General features: G+C 35.5%; 1 pseudogene; it reads left to right on the top strand.

The window, feature by feature from the left end:
* The first annotated feature begins 419 nt into the window (after positions 1 to 419).
* LOC117019139 (uncharacterized protein C10orf82-like) lies at positions 420 to 18924 on the top strand (annotated as a pseudogene).
* Positions 18925 to 20692: the final 1768 nt, after the last annotated feature.

Below are 20692 nucleotides of genomic sequence, written 5' to 3'. Positions count from 1 at the left end.
CCCAGAAGCACAGCTGATTCTAAGACTGTTACCTCTAGACCCACACTTTTAGGTTCCTTCCTTTGGATACTCAGTAGCCTGTGATCTGAACCTTCTTGCCTCACATCTGCTTTTGGTATTTTCCCCACTCACAGTAAGACCTCATTTTTCTAAGAGAAATTGATCTGTGTTGTGGCATGGGTATTTTCCTGCTGCATGCTTGTGATATTCAAGCAATTTCATCTGACTCTCCCATTTAGCCTGGGCTCCAAGGCAGGTTCTGCTGGTTTCAGATATTTTCCTAGTATAGTCATGTGCCACATAACCGCGTTTCAGTCAGTGACAGATCCCATATACAATGGTAGTCCCATAAGATTATAATGTAGCTGAAAAGTCCCCATCCACTAGTGACTTTGTAACCACTGCAAGGTCATACCGTAATGCGTTATGCACGTGTTTGTGGAGATGCTGGTATCAACAAACCTATTGCACTACCAGTGGTTAAAAGTATAGCACATATAATTATGTACAGTGCATAATACTTGATGATGACAATAAACGACTATGTTACCGGTTTATGTATTTACTACTCTACACATTTTATTGTTATTTCAGATTGTACTGTTTCTATATATATATATATATAGTTTCCCTTAAAATAGCATGCTGTGTTACACCAGTAGCTGCCTCTTGCATCTTGCATTTACCACATCTCTTGATGGCATCATTTTCTCTTGTGCTTGATTTAATCTCATTGGTTGTATGCAGTAACATTCTGTACTGGCTCATAGCCTAGGAACGATAGCTTATACCCTATAGCCTAGGTGTGTAGTAGGCTATGCCATCTAAGTTTGTGGAAGTGCACTGTATCATGTTCACACAATGATGAAATCACCCAGTGATACATTTCTCAGAAAATATCTCGTCCATTTAGCGATGCATGACTAATCACAAATTCAAATTGCAGTATTATTTGACTTTTAGTTATGCCGTTGGCATAAGTTTTGCATGGTTTTGTTTTCTTGTTTTCTAATGGGTTTTAGTGCATGTGTGGAAATATTAGGAGTTAAGAAGCTGCTATTATCCTATAGAAACTCAGAGGTCAGAAACAATCTTTCTATGTTTGAAATTGTTTTTGTGTTTCATTTAAATAAAATTTGTTTTGCCTTTTGATCTATTCCTTATTTGTAAGGCGGAAAGCCTTCAAAAATACATACAATATCATTTTATTTTAAGATTCCCAGTAACTTAAGGGTTAATTCTAGCAGGGCTTATGCCCCTTAACAAAGTTGCTTGGCAATTTTGAGTTCACTTGAATGTTCTGAAATAAAGTTTCACATACAAAAATGAACAAATAAAAGTGTAAAGAATACTTTTTTCTTAGTTTTTGGTCTAGCACTCCTGAATTAACTAAGAATTAAGTAACTCCTGAATTAAGTAAGAAAATAATCGCTTACTTATGTGCCTGCTGAATAATGACGTGTTAGACATCAAAAATTAATTTTAGTCTGTTTCTTATTTCTTTTCCTGTTTGGTCTGGTGTTCAGCTGGTTAGGCTGTCTGTAATCAGACGCTTGCATTCTTTTTAACTAAGAAACAGTAAATCAAGTGAGAGTACAAAAAGGAAACAAATGGCATTGGGTAATGATGAGATTATCCAATTAAACAGAAGAAGAAAAAACCTAGTAGTTTATGAGAGTCATTTAAAATTTCCAATCAAAAATTGCCAGTGAGCACTTACAGTTTAATGAGTATGTTTTCCATTATGTCAGCCAGATCGTTAATGATCAATTGCCCCCTTTCCCCAACTGGTTTCCAAGCTACACTGTTACTGTTGTGCTTGTTGGTAGAATTACAAAAAGAAGAATCAATTAATCCTGCTGTAGACCACTGCTATATCTTTCTGTGTACATGTGCTTTAAATGTAAAGGGAACAAGGGAAACTTAAAGTTACAATAAAACTTTTTATCAACTTGAATCTCTGTCCACATTTCCGAATGCTCTGGTAAACTTAAAATGGAACATGTTAAAAATGCTTCATTTTGTTCCAAAGTAGTTAGGCTTAAATATCTTCATGTCAAAGCAGACCATACTCTGTTTTAATCATTCTCTAATTTATTCAACACAATTTGTACTGAAAGTTTAAAATGTGAATGGTTATATGCTAAAAGCTAAATATACATTCTAAAATAACATATATTCTGTACCTACCTTTCCAAAGCTTACAGTCTGGTGGAAAAGCAACATTGAAACAACGATACTAACACATGTAATTATATATATTGACAATTGTTTCACATTAAAAAAAAAGAGCTATATTGAGACACATAAATATAACACTGGTCATGATTCATATATAAGGTTGGAGAAGATCACTTTCAGGAAGGGACCATTTCACCAGGTCCTGACAAGATGGGTTAGCCAGAGGAAGCTACCAGGAGAGAACAGATAAGCAAGAAGACAGGTGATATGGCACGTGCCCAAACTCAAGCATCCCTACTTTCTACATTCTAGCTGATTGGCAAGAATAAACAGAAGAAAAACAAAAAGAAAATAGGTCTATCTACTAGAGTAGGTCATTGGTTTGTTTAATGTTCTAGCCCTTTGGGTAAAAAACAAAGAACTACTCTGATAAACTAAAATTTTAACACATCATCCACTTCCAAAAGTAAGCAAGGCTTATTCATTCTAACCAATTCATAAACTATCCTCCTCCCTTTGGAAGTGTTGTATGAGGGGTTAAGAAAGGGTCAGACAGTGGCCTTGAATTACTTCCCATGGAAGCAACGTACCTGTTTTCAAGCAAATGGTTTTTCAGCAAGAAACATATGGAAGCATTGCTCACCTCCATGATCCCTCCCCTAATATGTCTGCAGTCACACCCATTTCTCCTTCCTGTCCCACTGAAGGAAGTATTCTTCCTCATTACTATAACAATCCTTCGATCTGTTTTGGATTCCATATATTTTCATTTCTTCAAGCACCTTGTTTTATCTGATTCATATATCTTTACCTTCTCCCCCTCTGTTGGCTCTTTTATCCTCAGCATTTAAGAAAAGATTGACTTAAGCCACTCAGATCTTTAGGAGCAACTCTGCGTCTATTCTGCATCTCCCAAACTCCACCATCATTATCACCATAAATCCCACTATTCATTTCATAACCCTCATAACTAAGTTTCTTTTGAAAAGTTATCTAAATTCTCTACCTCTACTTCTTGATTCCTATGCATTTCCCAACTCACTGGAATTTAGTTTCTTCTCTAGTCATTGCATTAGAAGCAATCACTAAAACCACCAAACACTTCCACTTTGTGAAATCCAATTGAAACATTTTGCAGATCATTTTACATTACCTCTGAAACCTACTACAATGATGTCCACCTCCATTACTCTGAAATTTCTTTCTCTCTTGATTTCTGTAACTCCTTTCCAGATGTCCCTTGCTTATCTTTGTCCCGCTACAATGTCTTTTGATGTTTTCCAGAGCTTCCTTCTCAAAGCTTTACAGATATATGTATATTTGGAAATGAAATATTGTTCTATGAATGCTCCCAATCTTTTCTCTCTGCCTATAAAAGACTCTTCTGACTCTTCTTTACCAGTGTTTTTGCTGATATCCATTCTCTCAATGGATTTGGACAGCCTAATTGCTTGACTTTTGTGAAACATTAAATTAGTAAGAGGAAGAAATAAACAATTAAGAGAAACATATTACTGCTTAAGGAATAGATATGTGTATTTTCACAGAGTTTTTAAAGAGGATTATAGAGACAGTTGAGGTTCTAATGAAGAGTTTGGAGGAGATAAGTTGAGATTTTATGGGTAAAAGAAAGTGTTAGGGAAATAAAATGGCATTTTAATAAGGGTTTCTCTAAACTCCATATATCTTTGCCAATGTTTTATAAGCACAAGAACTCCAACTATTTTGAAGTTCATTTCATTTATGGTCCGTGTTTCTTATACTAAAACACCACTGTCAGACTAGAATATATGTTTCATATATTCAATTGAGTTATCTGCAGATTAAAATATAGTGATGAGATGGGTGTTTCATTTTGTAAAAATTCATTGAGCTGTGCACTTATGATTTCTACATTTTTTTGTAAACTATACTTCAGAAATTTTTTTCTAATATTTTTCTCATGATGACTCTCTTCCAAATCTAAGTGTCCTAATCAGATTTAACTCTTGAGCTCCAGACATACATTTTCAACTACTTACCAGATATCTCTATCATTATGTACCATAGGCAACTAAAATCAAGGTGCTCAAATGAAAAACCTACTCTTTTTCCTATTTCTGTAAGTAGAACCACCATACAGCTACCCTTTCAGAACAGATCTTCCTTTTCCATATGATAAAGGTCCTGAGTCAGGCACAAACTACCATATTTTGCCATGTGTAAACTAATTCCATATCTTAATTCTTTATTTAATTCTTTTATTTATGCTTATGAGTTAAAAGTGTAACTGTAGGAATCAATAAAGATATCTGTGTGCAAAATAATACCCTGGAATATGATAACCAGTTTTGTTGAATTTACGAGGAACTTGGAACGACGATGAGTTCTTGGCCTTCTATGATGTGTAAATATCACAAATTTGTTACCGGTACATAAAATTTCTTGTAACTTGTATCTGTTGCTGTGTTTTGCAATGATTTGTTACATAAAATTTCTTGTACCATAATATGTCAAAAAACAAATGCTAAAATTCCTTTATAATACAAAAAGCAAGTACCCCCTAAATGTAAACAAATACAAATTTGAATTAAAAAATTAAAATGAAGGATTTTTTTCCCTGAAAGTTTGGGCCAAGAACGTGGGTGTACAGAATACACAGGAGTGCATTATATACAGCAAAATACGGTCCAACCACGCCCTCTTCCCCATACACACATCTACCATCTTAATTGGTCCGTGCAACATTTCTAAGCCACATACTATACTGGTCTGATCTCACTGAGGGAAGTTATGCATTCCACTTTCTATTCTTCTTATTTCTTCCACAGGGATCGTATTAAAATAAAAATCTAAATATGACCCTGTCCCTTCAGTCTCTTCAGCAGAGCATAATAGCAGCCCATACTCACATAGCATTTGTACATGATAGAGGCTATTGTAAAATATTTGAAGCTATTAACTAGTTTAATCCATAATAAAACTTTATAATGGAAGTATTATAATGATCTCAGTTACACAGGTATAAATCTGAGGCACAAAAAGATTAAATACCAGGCAATAATGGGTAGAACTTGGATTTTGGAGCCAAATCTATAGGACTTCAGAAACTTAACTACATTTACTGTGGTAATCACTTCACTATATATGTATATCAAATCATCATGTTATGCATCTTACATTTGCACAATGTTTTTTGTCAATTATGCCTCAATAAAGCTGGGGAGGAAAAAGAAATTGCTGTTAGCCAGCTCTCAAGATCTGACTCTTTCTGCTCTTTCTAACCGTCCTTTTATTGACAGTCTTTGAATTTCATGAAAATAAATGTTTTATGTCTTTGAGACCTTTCATATTTGTTTCCATTCACCTGGGATACTCTTCCCATGGCCATGTCCACACCAACCTTATCTATCTGGTTAACTCCTCTTTTAAAAAGGAATGTGTATTATCTTCTTCAAAACAGTCTCCTGACATCTCTGTATTTATCCTATGAGATACCAAGGATAGATCTCTACCAGTTACTTGCTACCTGCTATTATAATTGGGTTTTTGCTTATTTGTTGTCCTTAAGAAAAAGATCATGTGGCTAATCACTGTTTCACAATGGGCACTCATACACTGCATGGTACAAAATGTACACACAAACTACTTGTTTACTAAACTGATGAATAAGCACAGATCCAGAGAAATAATACTTATGTGACTGACTGATGATAAAATAACAATAACTCTGCTTTGATGACTCTTTTTTCTTATGGGGATTATAGGACTAATATATTCAGAGCATCTTTCAGTGTCTGGCACATAGCACGAGCTCTCAAAATGGCAATAGAATAATTATAATAATAACTTTGAAAAAGACCTCTAGGAATCCTAATTCTACTTTGCTTCCTGACAATATCTTTGCATAATGGATTTATGGAAAGAAAATGAAAAAGAAGAAATTTCAGAGCAGGTAGTTTAGAGGTGGGAAAGAAAAGTCAAGAACATTTCCAATAGGGATAACTCAAAGTATAAGCGATACTAAGAGGATAAAATTTGGAATAATGAATGCAACATATAAAAAGAAGAAAAAAGCTTACATTTAATATTCCACCCAGAAGTTGTATCAGAGAGCCCTTGCATTTAAGTGAGCACTCAATCACTATTTGATTGATTGGTTGATTATTTGTGACTAAGTACTAAACTCTTTAGCAGATTACCTGAAGTCTGGTTCTTTGGACAGAGTAAGGGCTGAGAAAAACATGGTCTTTTTAGGGTCTTCTGAATAAGCCTAGAGAGACAATAAAACAGATGCTTTTCTTTCATGAACATGCACTTCAACCTCTTCTCTTAATAAGCAGGCACCTGAGTGTATGTTAATCTGCTCTAGATCCATTTTCAGCACTGAGGAAGGAGGTAAATTTACTGTGGAAGGTAAGGAAAGGTGCTGGTTATTTGGAATCTTTTCTTCCAGCACCTCTTTAGTAGTTGGATATTCCATGTCCACTGTAGCTGTCTAGCCAGTTTTGGACTTCCTCGTCTTCTCTTTCCCAGCATCCAGAGTGTCTCCAGCAGTTTCCCAAGCTTGTCCAGGGTGAGGGACATCAGCCACTTTGAAAAGCAGCTCCACGTATGCAAAAAGCATTTAAAACTAAAATTTACTTGGTGACAGAGAGTGCTGAGGTCCAGGTTTTGGGATTGTATTTTTAATACTTTTAATTTTTTTACTGAGGTATAATTGACATATAACATTGTATTAGTTGCAGGTGCACTCCATAATGATTCGATATTTGTATGTATTGCAAAATGATCACCCCCATAAGTCTAGTTAACATCCGTCAACATACATAGCTGCAAAAAAATGTTGTGTGTGTGTGATGAGGACTTTTAAGATGATAATTTTATTTTAACTGAATTAATGATTATTTGAACAAGTACTAAGTTTATCCTGTTAAAGATCTCAGCTTCAAAAGGAACACAAGCGGAGAATTAAAAAAAAAAAAATCAGCTCTAGCCTGGAAGCTCGGCCAAATAAATCTAGGAAATTAGGAGGTGACAGAGGCAACAAGCAATATTCCCCTCATATTAGATGCTAGGGGTTCAAAGAGGAACAATTGTACCAATGTTGTATCAGTTCCAGCTCTCTTGTAAAAAACAATAATAACACATACACACATACAAATACAAATATAAACAAAAGAACTTATTAGCACAGATATTTAGATTCTTGTAAATAAACAATTAATTGTTTCAGATTGAAACCTGAGCTTTACTTGAATCCACAAAGGGTGTTGCCTTGTATTTATGGATTACATACATAGTATGTGTTAGCAATGTCACCTGATTTATAGCTAGAATTTTAATCATTTTAAAAACTCAATTAGATGTCACTAATAAAAATTATCAATTTTAGAAAGGCTATCCTGGGTATGTAAGTGCAAAATTGTTGTCATAAGACATTAAACTAGAAAAAAATATGATCCCATCTTAAAGAAGTATTCCATCTTATTTGATGAATTTGTTCAAGTACAGATTTAGGCAGAAATGGGAAAAATGACTTTAGAAGAATATTAGAAAGACCCTAAGGGTTTTTCCTATTTTATTTTCTCTTATTTGTTTCTGTGTGTGTGTTTGTGTTGGTTGTGTATGTACTTATACTCCCTGTCGCAATTCTTTGTCAATATATCTCACTAGATTAATATATATATATATATATTATATGAAAAGAATATTTTAAACACATCACAAAGTATAACATAAATTGGAAATGAATCATGCCTTACCACAAAATGTGTACAGATCAGAAAACAAGTCTATAACATAGTGCAAAAATGATACCCAAATTGTCCATTATCTTTTGTATTGAAGAAGATAATGGATCCGATGTTGTCTCATGGCAAATATAAGGGCTGTTTACCATCAGGTCCAACTCTCATCTGTTTTTAATTTTATGTTTACAAATAGCTCTGGCAAAAATCTCTAAGTGACTATGAACATTCATAACATTTCTCAAACCACATTTCATATTCCTAAATTATTGAATCAATGCAAATCAGTGCTTACTAATGCTACCCATTCCTTGGGAATTTTCCTTTTTCGTAAGCATTAATTTTAACCAAAATAAAAGTAAATACGATCTGTTAAAGCTCCTAACAGGAAAAGATTTTCTTTTCCCCCTAACTTAGTAAATCCATTGCAAATAGAAGCAATATTGTGACCTAATATAACCAGTGAGCAGAGTACGCAGTGTTGACTAGTCCACAGATGCCCATTTACTTATCAGTAAATCAATGTAATTTACACTGTAACCCATGGTGTTGCTACAGTCACAGTGAAGACTGAAAGGCTAGCTTTGTTCATTTTGCTAGATCCCCTAATTAGAAGACGAAATATCGTTTTAATGGTAAAATAATTAACGGAGAGCAAATTTTAACTGCCTCATGATCAATTCTGAATGTTTTATGTTTTAGAATTTTTTAAAGGACACAAAAGCTGCATAGTACATTGAGACAGAACACTTATTCACTTCAATTCAACAAAAATTTTAGATCCTATTAAATTCAACGAATTGTGCTTAAGTATTGTGTAAATGTACCAATAAAAAAAAGTAGAAGAGTTGCCTACAAAGAGCTCACGGAGTAGAATATTAGTATACATAAAATGACTCTAAAGCAAAGGTTAATTGAATAAAGGCTATGTGAGAATTTCAAATTGCTAATATAGATAGATGATGGAAATACTTCTTTTGCCTCCTGAGATTGCAAAAGGATTTATGAAGGAGAAGGTTGTATTTGAGGGATCCTTCAAACACTGACAACTCTTTGACAGAGGTGAAGGAAAGAGCAATATAGAAAGAACCACTTAAAAGGCATAAATACTAAAAATATAGGTGTTTTCAGGACATAGTGCGTCATTCTCTGTGCCTAGATTATTATGAGGGGAAACAGAAAACGAGGCATAAAGGCAGATCGCACATCACTGTATTTAGAAAACGACAATTAATTGTGTATCGAGGAATAAGAAAGCAATATTATTCAAGGAAGAAAGTGATATGGTCAGAATCAACCTCAAGATTATTCTCACACTAGCACTTACAGGATGGTACTATGAAAAGTGGACCCCATCTCCAACAACAAAAAATCATAACTGGTGAAAATTATTTTTTAAAAAGCACTTAAAACCCCTACTTGTACAGCCAGAGGCACCATCCTAAGCGCAGCAGGCTAAGAAACCTCTGGTCCCAGGGCCCTTGGCCCAGCTCTCTCCTTAGGTGGAAATTCCACAACAGGAGAAACAAATGGGGAAGATCAAAGGCTATTGCCCCACCAAGTGCCCTGCTTGTAAAGCAGGGCTATCATGCCAGTCCCCAGCTCCAGAGCAGTGGCACAGAGATGTCACCCAGTGGGAAGAGATTATCAGTAAGAACAGAGAGATTAGATTCCAAGTTCTCCCCAAAGGAACTGACTTTATTTGAAACAGATATTGAGAAAGTCCAATAAGGGTGCTCTCAACAACAATGGAGATTTGGGTGGTAAGCAAATAAGAAGCTGGTAGCTCCATGAGAGCTTCAAGCTAAACCATGTGCCAGCTAGTATACCAGAAGAACCAGTGAAAGAGCCATCCAAGAAGAGCCAGAACAAACATCAAACTCTGACCTCAAAAACTACCTCTGTAAAGACTCCTTAATTTAATTGGCAATTGTCAATTAGAATGTCCTTAACAAAATACTAGCAAACCACATCCTGCAATATATAAAAAGGATCATACACCGTGATCATGTGGGATGTATCTCAGGAATGCAACGTTAGTTTTAACATATCAAAAAAAACAAAAGACAAAAACCACATGATCATCTCAATAAATACAGGGAAAACACTGACAGTATTTGACACCGCTTCATGATAAAAACATTCAAAAACTAGAAGTAGAAGGAAATTTCTCTGATAAAGTAGCTATGAAAATGTCACAGTATACTTAATTGTGAAAGACTGAATGTTTTGCCCCTAAGATCGAGATGACAAGACAAAAACTGTCACTCTTACCACTTCTATTAAACACTGTACTAGGGGCTCTAGTTAGGTTACTTAGAAAAAAATGAAATAAACGCATCCAAGTTGGAAAAGAAGTAAAACTACCTCTACAGATATAATCTTATATACTGAAAATCCTATGGAATCCATTAAAAATAATTAGAACTAATAAATGAGGCCACTAAAGTTGTAGGGTACAAGAGCAATATAGAAACATCAACTGTGTGTTTTATATACTAGCAATAATAAACATTCTAAAATAAAATTTATAAAATAATTTTATTTTCAATAGTATCAAAAAAATAAAATGCTTAGGAATAAACTTATCAAAAGACTTATAAAACTTGTATGATCCTTTATATTTCTGTGGTGTCCTAGAAATGTGATTTCTGGGTAATAAGGTAATTATATTTAACGTTTAGAGGAACTATGAAATTGTTTCAAAGTATCTGTACAATTTTGCATTCTCAACAGCAGTGTATGAAGTTTCTAATTTCTCCACATCCTCACCCAAACTTGTTACTATCTGTCTTTTTGGTGAAAGCCATGCCAGTGGCTAATTTCTCCTCTTTCATTTCTGATTTTGTATGAGTCTTTTCACTGTTTTCCTTAGTGAGTCTAGCCAGGGGTTTGTCAGTTGTATTAATCTTTTCAAAGAACCAGTTCTTTTTTGCATTAATTTTTTTCTATTGTCTTTTTGTTCTCTGTTTCATTTAGTTCTGCTCTGATTTTTATTTCCTTCCTTCTGCTGACTTTGGGCTTCATTTATTCTTTTCATAGCTCTTTAAGATACAATGTTATGTTGTTTATTTGGGATTTTTCTTGTTTCTTGAGATAGGCCTGTAATGATACAAACTTCCCTCTTATTACCACTTTTGCTGCATCCCAAAAGTGTTGATATGTCATGTTGTCTTCATTGTACACTTGAAACCTATATAATTTTATTAACCAATGTCACCTCAATAAATTTAATTTAAAAAAACAAAATGAAAGAAACACCGGAAAAGAAAAAAGAAGTATAAAACTTACAAAGGTATCTCTCACTTTTTGAAAGTTTGCATTATGACACTTCACTTTTACAAAAGACCTGCATTAGTACCTTTTTTGGCTAACCAAAAGAAATCTGGAGAGGATTTACGAAAACAGGCAAAACACCACAATAGCATTCAGTGTTTGTTTTGAAGCAAGTCATTCTAGCGGCAGCACACACCCTGAGACGCAAGACTGTCACTGCCAAGTTTCTTCCTGGGAGCTACACTCAGCATCTCAGCATCAAGCTACCATAAGCTTTGAATTGTGTCTGTGAGCATCTGCGCTTTCTCAATTTCTTTTGTGTATCCATTAGCAAGATGTGTCCTAAGGTATCAGAAAAGCCTAAGAGAGCGCATAAGGGTGTTACGCTTAGCATAACACTGGACGTAATTAAGCATTTCAATCATGTGAAATAAAATAAAAACATATAAATTAACGGTAATTGCATCTTTGCTTTACGCCATTTTGGTTTATGAAAGGTTTCATAATGCTCTACTTTCTGATAGCAGGGGAAACCAATACTCTGAAAGAAATTAAAGAACTAAATAAATGGAAAGATATGGATCAGAAGACTTCATATTGTAAACCTAGGCATACTCCCCCAAATTTATCTATACCTTAAACACAGTTACTACCATGTTTCCCCGAAAGTAAGATCTAGCTGGACCATCAGCTCTAATGCTCCTTTTGGAGCAAAAATTAATATAAGACCCGGTCTCATATTATACATTATATAAGACCAGGTCTTATATTATAGTAAAATAAGACTAGGTTGTATATTAATTTTTGCTCCAAAAGATGCAGTATAGCTGATGGTCCAGCTAGGTCTTATTTGGGGGGAACACAGTATCAAAATTCCAGCTAGCTCCTTTGTAGAAATTGAAAAATTGACCCTAAAATTCACATGGACATTCAAGGGATCCAGAATAGCCAAAACAATTTTGAAAAAAAATCACAGTTCCTACTTCAAAACTTAAAGGTGGAATAATCAAGATAGTTTGGTATTGCCACCAGGCTAGACGTATAGATCGATGGAATAAGAGTCCAGAAATAAATCTTCACATTTACAGTTAATTTGCTTTCAAAAGGGTTGCCAAGACAATTCAATGGGGAAAATAGTGTTTTCTACAAATGGAGCTGAGATGACTGAATATCCACATTCAAAAGAATGAAGTTGGACCCATCTCTCATGTCATATACAAAAAAATAACTCAAAATGGAAATGTAAGTGCTAAAGCTATTCAACTCTTAGAAAACATGGGGTAAATTCTTGTGACCTTGGATTAGGTGATGGTTTCTTAAATATCACACCAAAATCAAAGCACAAGCAGCAAAAGAAAAATAAATAAATAAATTAGACTTCATCAAAATAAAAGACTTGTGCTTCAAAGGACACCATCAAGAAAATGAAAAGAGGGGGCCGGCCCGGTGGCTCAGGTGGTTAGAGCTCCATGCTCCTAACTCCGAAGGCTGCTGGTTCAATTCCCACATGGGCCAATGGGCGCTCAACCACAAGGTTGCCAGTTCAACTCCTTGACTCCTGCAAAGGATGGTGGGCTCCGCCCCCTGCAACTAAGATTGAACACTGCACCTTGAGCTGAGCTGCTGCTGAGCTCCCAGATGGCTCAGTTGGTTGGATCGCATCCTCTCAACCACAAGGTTGCCGGTTTGACTCCCGGAAGGGATGGTGGGCTGCGCCCCCTGCAACTAGAGACGGCAACTGGACCTGGAGCCGAGCTGCGCCCTCCACAACTAAGACTGAAAGGACAACTTGACTTGGAAAAAAGGCCTTGAAGTACACACTGTTCCCCAATAAAGTCCTGTTCCCCTTCCCCAATAAAATCTTTAAAAAAAAAACAAAAACAAAATGAAAAGACAACTCACAGAATGGGAGAAAATATTTGCAAGTCATATATATGATAAGGGGCTTGTATCTAGAATATATAAAGAACACTCGCAGATCAATAATAGACAAATAACCCAATTAAAAATGGGAAAAATATCTGAATAAGCACTTCTTTAAAGAATATATACAAATGGCCTATAAGCACATGAAAAATGCTTAATATCATTAACTATCAGGGAAATGCAAATTGAAACAACAGTGATATATCACTCCACACACATTGTCATGGCTATCAACAAAAGACAGATAATAACAAGTTTCAGTGAGGATGTAGAGAAATTAGAAACTTTATACACTGCTGTTGGTAATATAAAATTGTACAGATAGTTTGAGACAGTCTCACAGTTCCTCTAAATGTTACATATAGTTACCTTATTACCCAGAAATCCCATTCCTAGGTATATACCAAAAAGAAATGAAAACATATATCACACAAAAAATGAGATGTAAATGTTTATAGTGGTATTACTCATGGTAGAAAAAATAAAATATTGTGTATCGATGCAATGGATTACCATTTGGCAACAAAAACATATGAAATATTGATACATGATACAACATGGCTAAGCCTTGAAAACATTATGGTAAGTAAAATAAACCAGTCACAAAGGACCACATTATTATTACATTTATATGAAATGCCCAGAATAGTCAAATCTATAGACAAAAAGTAGATTTGTGGTTGTCAAGGGCTGAGGGAGCTGGGGAAAATAGGGAGTACCTACTAATAGACACAGAGTTTCTTTTGGGGATGATGACAATGTCCTAAAATTGATTGTGGTGATGGTTGCACAACTGTGTGAATATATTAAAAAGCATTGAATTATTCGCTTTAAATGCACTAATTGTATGAGATATAAATTATATAAAAATAAAGCTATTTTCTTAAAAAAGAAGAATATATTCTACATCAATGTAGAGCATGAAGGGGATAAGCTAGTAGGAACAGAGGCCATGAGAACAGTATGCCTTTTCTGATAAGATACATTGAAAATCTGATCTAGGCAAATGTAAGCAAAGTAACATGAATCAGACTCATCTATTTTTTTAAGAGATAAAAGATGTTTCTCCTTTGAGAAATCGGAAATGACTGTGTACTCCAGTAATTTTCCCTATACAAAATATCGCATTATTATAGGAAAGAATCTGTGCCTGTCATGGTAGTTGGGGTTTTTTTTGTTTTGTTTTACTTTTATTTATTTAAGTGTGATTTTCCAGGACCCATCAGCTCCAAGTCAAGAAGTTGTTTCAATCTAGTTGTGGAGGGCGCAGCTCACAGTGGCCCATGTGGGGATCGAACCGGCAACCTGTTGTTACCGGCACTGTGCTCTAACCAACTGAGCTATCCGGCTGCCCCCAACTCTTTAATTTTTAAAATTCACAAAGTTTTGGTCTGTGATTATTGCATTATGCTTGCAATGTTACAGTGGCTGATTCTTTTATCCTATATTGTTGCACTAACTGTGTTAAACAACGCAGTATCTTGGTTATGTTTCCTTTTGCAATCCAGAAATAAATCTAAAAGTTCACAGTCATGTTCTTTTCACTTGATTACTCAAGTAATAAAATATAAACTTTCTTGATATTTCAGTAAGAACTAAGTTTGCATGTTTCCATAGTGAAAATTAAGGTCAAAATTAGATGAAATTGAAGTTCAGAGAAGATGAACAAAATGATGCATGCCTGGAATAACTTATGAAGAAATATTAAACAAGGGAGGCTAAATTTGGAGAGCTGGGAATAGCAGATGACTAAGTGGAAGCATAATTATATACAAATATTTGATAGATGTCAAAGGAGAGAGAAGTGACACATTGAAGGCAAGAATACAGAGAAATAATTACCAATGTCATTTTGTCAAAAAAAGGAAAATCAAAATGAAAACTAAAAGGGGAAGCTAGTGGAATAATCTTACATTGAAAATTTTTGCTAGATTACAAAGTACCAGAAATGTTTTTATTGTGTGCTGGTATAAAGAATCAAAGTTATGGTCATTGCCTTTAAGACACACAATAGTAACATGTTCCCTGTTACTTTAAGAAGCAAAAAAGGAGGCAGTTGAGCAAAGAGATGGGCATTCTACATGTGCTTTGGGAAACATTAAACAACCACAGCAGGCTCTTTTTCATAGCCACATCTCCTAATGCTGATTTCCATAGCCAGACTAGAATGGATAATTGGAAGATGTTGATTTTCATACAGTAATGTAACCTCTTTTATCTAAGAGTAAAGTGAGCTCTGGAAGCATTGCTTGAAACACATGATGATCATTCATTACATTTCACTTGAAAACTGTAATAATGGATTATGTAATTTCCGTTGTAAATCTGTCTCTCCTCATACGGAAAACGTATATGCTATATGACAAAGTGGGACTACAGAGAACTTCCAAAGGCGTTTGAATATTAGATGTTTTTCTACACTGATCATTAACTTTAGGCAATTTGCCAATCATCTTCTTTTTTATATGAAAATGTCACTTTGTCCTTGACCTTAAAGAGATGTTCTTCCTGCGCTTCACACTTCAGGAAATAATAATAAGACAGTTACAAGCAATCATTGCTAGACTAGACCAAGTTCCCATTGAATGATGGTCACTGAATTTTTATTCCTTTGCTTCATACTTCAACTTCTGACATCAATCTTAAGTCATCCTAGTTGTATTGATACACTTCATTATATTTCATTGATTTGTACTCTTAACCTGCCTCACTCAACACTTATTCGGAAAGGATGGACTTCAAGGATGAAGTCTGAACAAAATCTTTGAAATAATTCATATAAAAAACCTTATTTTATCTGGCAAAGAACTGATGGGAATTTTATTATAGGGAAAATGTAGTGTTTGTATCTTTAATTGGAATAGTTTGAAGATCTAGTTGACTGCCTCACACAAAATGGGAACTTAACAAATATGTGAATAACTGAATAAATGAAAAAAATGGATTTTAAGAAAATATACAAATTGTAGTCATGGTTGAAAAATTACATCTAATCTATAATTTGTGTATTAGAGTATTATTAGCTATGGCAACCAAAAAAAAAAAAAAAGCTATGCTGCATAAAAACTGTAAAACACCTAATGTTGCATGCTAAGAAGTTTGGTATTTATTTCATGGATTTTTAAAGTAGATGAATATCATGAGTATTAGAGGAAAAAACAAAAATAGAATGGTATGGATTTTAAGAGAGAATTTTGTTTCAATAATGTGGGTACGATCTACGATTTCTAATGATGGAGATCAGTAAGAATGTTATAAGGTATTTGATGGTTTAGACGTCTTTAGTGACCTCTGAGAAGACAGACTCACAAATTGGTGGAGACAAAACAGGAATAAGTAAGTAATATTTTCTGTTCTAGCCAAGATAGTATAACAAGGATTAGATTTACCCTCTGGAACACCTGTAAAATGGAAGGAAATAAGACAATAGTTTGAAAGACACTAGATATCAGGCAACAGAGATTGATCCCTGAGAGATAGGAAGTAGGTGAGCCTTACAATTGCTTCACATTGCCTGAGTTTCCAGGCCCCAGTTCAGAGAGCGGGAACCCAAGCAGAGAGCAGTGGTCTCACTAAATAGAGATGAAGCTTAGAGGCTCTGGAGAACAAAATGGGTAGAATTCTCAAGACAGGGTACCAGAGAGGAGAACGATGTAAAGAGAGGAAATTCTAGAACCTTGTAGCCCACAGTAATTGTTCAGCCGATTATCGATCAGCTTATGTATGTGAGTGCATTATTAGAGGCCCGGAATGAAACCACTTAAATGGATTATAGATAACAGTGCCTGATAATCACAGGGGGCATAAAATAGTAACTTTTATTGTCAGCCAGATTGTAAACCCTCAAGATTCACAGGGCATTGGGCAATTTACATGGAAGGGTCTTGCATTAGTAGTGGAGAATATTTAACCATATAACATAACAATATAACAACATTTTTACCATATAAGAGGGGACTACATTATTTCTTTCTATCAAATCTTAAAAAGGACCCAATAGGATCAAATCATTTCCAAACAACAGTGTCCCCTGCCGCCCCCCCATTAAAAGGTAAAAAATATTTGCAAAAAAGGCAATATTATCCAACACCAAATAGGTAGAACTTACAATGCCTGGCATCCAAAAATAATTTATCACGAATCACCCCAGTAATGACTAAGTGAAGGACTCGAAGTCAACTCATAATCTACACAGATGTTAGAATTAGAAGAAATAAACATAAAAACAATTCTTATAACTATACTCAAAATGTTCAAAAAGTTAAGTAGAGACATAGAAGATATTTAAAAAAATCTTAAATCCAACTTCTAGAAATGAAAACGTCATAGTGTAAGATGGAAAAAAACAAATCACACTGGATAGCATCCATGACATATTACACACTGCAGAAGATTAGTGTACTTGAAGACTAAGCAAGAAATACTATTCAAAATAAAATGCAAACAAAAAAGAAAATTTTTTAAAATGAGCATCAGTGAGCTGTGAGAAAACTTCAAGCAACCTAATATATATGTAACTGAAGTCTTAAAAGAAGACAGAAAACATGTTTGAAGACATAATGACAACTTTTTCCCAAATTTGATGGAAACTATAAATCCACAAATGCAAGGACTTCAACAAACTCCAAGCACAAGAAACATTTTTTTAAAATAACAAGTAACATCATATTCAAATTGCTCAAAAACAGTGATAAACGGTAAATCTTAAAAAGGAGCCAGAAAAACAAACAAACATATTACACACAAAAAAACACAAATCAGTGTAAAACCAGACTTCTAATCTCAGTAATGCAATTGAGAAAAGAGTTGAGCAGTCTCCTTAAAGCACAGGAAGAAAACTGGTCAAACTAGAATTCCATACACAGCAAAAACATCTCTTTAAAACAGGCAAAATAAGGACTTTTTCAGTCATATGAAAGATAAATAAATTTATCACCAGCAGAAAAAAACTACCAAAAAAAAAAAAAAGGGAAAAAATAGGTGACTCCTGGGTAGAGTGAGCAGACAAAAGGGAGGCCCAGATGCCGGCTGAGGCCGAGCATAGGCAAAAGGCCTAGCTGAGCTGCAATCCAGGCTGGCCCAGAGAACAAAATCAGGAATCTTCCAAGACCTTCCCGAGACAGCTGCCATTCACACAGTGGCTTCATTCCATACCTCAGCTGCCAGGAAACCTCCAGCCAGGACATGTCCCACTGTCTGAAAACCTTCCAGGAGAACACACTGCGATATAAAGACCAGGTGGAAGAATTTTGCTGCTCGGTAGCCACTGCCCAGAGACTGAAGTCCATCTGCTCCGAGGAGAGGGTCCTGTATACACTGTACCAGTGCTACCGCAGTACCACCCCTTGAGTCTGGAATGCAAATACATAAAGAAACCCCTCCAGGAGCCCCCGATCCCTGGCTGGGCAGGCTACCTGCCAGGGCCAGGGTCACTGAATGAGGCTATGCCACATAGTACACTGTCATGGCCAGAACCTGCTACAAAGACTTCCTGGACATCACGGAGCAGGCCAAGAGAGCACACCTGAAACCATATGGGGAAATACATGGAGTTAGATCCACGCAACCCCTTCCTGCTCCTTCTCCAAAAGTTTTGCAGCAGGAAAGGGTGCTGTTGAAATATCCAGACTTCTCTAGTCTAGATGGTAGCTGTTCTGCCCTTGGAAGACCCCTGATAAAGGACACCTCTGGGGGCTGTCCTCAGAGGCCAAATATGTCATGTAACTGGAAGATTTATCTGGAGTCACTGTCCTCAGCCAAGTATGCAGAAGACTCTGAAGTGGACAGCCTCCCAAGGAGAGGTGAAGTTTAGGGCGTGCTCAAAAGCTCACCATTCTCACATGAGAATCAGCCCCTCACCCAGACCCCAAAAAGCACTAGGGAAATTTCATAACCTAAGAATCCTTTTAACTGCCACCTGCACACTGACTGGTTGACAACAGCATGTCGTTAATGATAAAAATCTTTTATTGTCATGTAGGAATAGAGAGGATATTCCTCAGGGGGGGAAAAAAGCCGAGAATTTTCTTTGGGCAGAAAGAAAATTACACCAGATAGAAATAAGTATCTACATAAATGAATACAGAATAGTGAAAATGGTAAGTATATGGGTAAATATATAAGTTTTTATATATTAAAGTCAATTGATGCAGTATTTAAGCAAACATAATTTTTTTAAGTAGTGCAAAATTTATTATATATATACATATATAAATATACATATATATTTATATATATATGTGCAAAATGTATGTCAACAGTAAACAAAGTTTGGAGAACTCAAAAAGAAAACAGAAAAAAATAGAGACAAATCAATGAAAATAAAAGCTGATTCTTTAAGAAGACCAGTAAAATATATTAACCTCAAGTAGTCTGATCAGGAAAAAAAGAGAAACAACAAAGACTGCTAAAATCAGCAATGAAAGAGGTGACATCATTACAGATTCCACAAATATTTAAAAGATAACAAGGAATAGTATGAGTACTTTACAACTTTAATTTTGACAACACAGATGAAATAAGATACATTCCCTGACATACACAAACTAACGAAGTTTATTAAAGAATAAATAGATAATCTGAAATACCTGTATGTACTAAAGAAATTGAATTTGTAGTTAGAAAATCCTTCCCACAAAGAAGACTCCAGGCTTGGATAGCTTTATTGGTGATTTCTACAAAACATTTTAGGAAGAAACAATATCAATCATACACACACTGCTTCCAGAAAATAAAAAGGACGAGATGCTTCCCAAATCATTCCATGAAGCCAGCATTGCCCTGATAACAAAGTTAAACAACATGAAAGGAAAACAGTCACCAGATAGCCCTCCTAAACAGTGATGCACAAATCTTTTTGGAATATTTTAGCAAACCTTTATTAAATAGTACAACCACTGGAACCCATGCCTCTGGGCATGAACTGTAAACCCTGGCACAAAGAAAAGTTACCTTCCAAGTGTTTGGCAAAGCACGAGAACAGGCTTTTGAAGTTCTCCTGCTCCCTGGATGGCCGATGGTGGATACTTGTGCAAGAGGGGCTGGACAACTGCAGGACGGGCTGTCCACCTTGAAAAATTTCATCACTCATGGCCTATAGAAGGTTTTTCTCGCCATTATTGCTCATAGAGTTCCCCCACCTGCTCCCAAAAAGAGTCGGGTAAAGCTGCCCAACAAAGCAGACCTGTTTTCCACACTCTCACCAGCCCAGCAAACACGGAAGGCATTCGTAGAGGACATCGAAGCCAGCCTGACTAAGCATCGCTTAGCTCACTGCCCAAATCTGGAGGAAGTTCTACCTGCCGACCTCCTATTAAGCTTGATCCTCACAGGAAGCTGAAGGACACATGGTCCTATTATCAGAGCACCAGAAAAAGAAGGAAGTCCCCCACAAAGCTCTGTGAAAAAGGTCGTACCAAAGTCTACCTGGACCCTCCCAAGACTCCTCTGTCACAGACAATTTGCTTCATGAGAAAAAGAAAGGAAAAAAAAAAAAAAAGAACTCAAGCACAAGGATTTTCCCAAAAGTCTTCCTCTTTGCAAAAAAAATACCAAGAGTAGTTCTTAAATTCTGCAAGTGC

Source organism: Rhinolophus ferrumequinum, chromosome X (genome assembly GCF_004115265.2).
Source record: "Rhinolophus ferrumequinum isolate MPI-CBG mRhiFer1 chromosome X, mRhiFer1_v1.p, whole genome shotgun sequence".
Classification (NCBI taxonomy): domain Eukaryota; kingdom Metazoa; phylum Chordata; class Mammalia; order Chiroptera; family Rhinolophidae; genus Rhinolophus; species Rhinolophus ferrumequinum.
The sequence above is the reverse complement of the archived record's forward strand: the minus strand, read 5'-3'. Positions and strand labels throughout refer to the sequence as shown.